The sequence below is a fragment of the Aplysia californica genome, unplaced genomic scaffold (genome assembly GCF_000002075.1).
Source record: "Aplysia californica isolate F4 #8 unplaced genomic scaffold, AplCal3.0 scaffold01246, whole genome shotgun sequence".
NCBI classification, from domain to species: Eukaryota; Metazoa; Mollusca; class Gastropoda; order Aplysiida; family Aplysiidae; genus Aplysia; species Aplysia californica.
Window position 1 is genome coordinate 1 of NW_004798516.1, and position 1,068 is coordinate 1,068.

Here is a 1,068-nt window from a genome sequence, read left to right on the forward strand (position 1 = left end):
GCGAAGACCAAGGGGCCGCACGTCCGACAGGGGAGAGCGAGCATGGCTTTATTACTCCCCTTGGCAGACCAGACGCGCGCAATGGCTTGTCTCCCGCAGTCCCTCTCTGACCACCGGCTGTCATAGACTGACCATCAAGTCATCACCGGGAAACATAGTTATCAGATCGTTTGAACTTTTTGAAAATCACGATCATCTCAGGTACTGATTGAATTCACTGATCTTTAGTGCACCATGTGAAATGACATTTAAAATGCTTTGGTGATGTTTGGTAAATATAATTCCAACATCATATCACCCCTTAACGCTGTAAGGCTAGTTAAAAGGTAGGGTGTTCAGAATCCACAATAGGACCATTGAATCAAGTAAGGGAAGGTCCTTGAAAACTCCCCAAGCAACTCAAGTTCAAGAATGCCCAAATTGGGGGTTGGAATGTGTGTTATTAGCACCATAGCTCAGTATGATGCTACTTAGAAAAAGTACAATAAGGTCTGATCTCTAAAATGTTCACTCATGGAGACACCACAAATAGTAGAAAATACAGTTTACAGAAAGAAAAAAAAACTGGGCTCAAACGTAAACCTCAGTATGGGTGGTTGGCGGGTGCTCTGGTCCATCGTCCTTTTCTCCCCTTCTTCTTTTTTATGTTTGTTACTCTCTTGAAACACATCTAATCTTCTGGCGCTCATATGACCTTAATCTTATACAGTTTCGAGCGCCATAAAACCTCTCCTAAAACTAAACTAAAAACGTCAACCACTGATGTCATCCACTGCAGCAATCAATAGCTAAGAGTAGTTTAAACATTTTTTCTACTCATTCACTCACCATGTTATGTCCTTAGCATCAAGCTGAACTGAGATACCAATGCCTCTGGTATGAATCCCTGCCTGGTTATTCTAGAGTTTGAACAGTTTTTAAGGCTGTTGGCCCACTTGAGTTGGTCATGATGAGCGTGAATATTTTCAGCTTCTATAAGGTGAGTTGAAGCCTTTCCGCATCAAAGATAGGCGCTACAGAGAGAAAAAAATAACAAACTAGAAAGAGAGAGAGAGAGAGAGAGAGAGA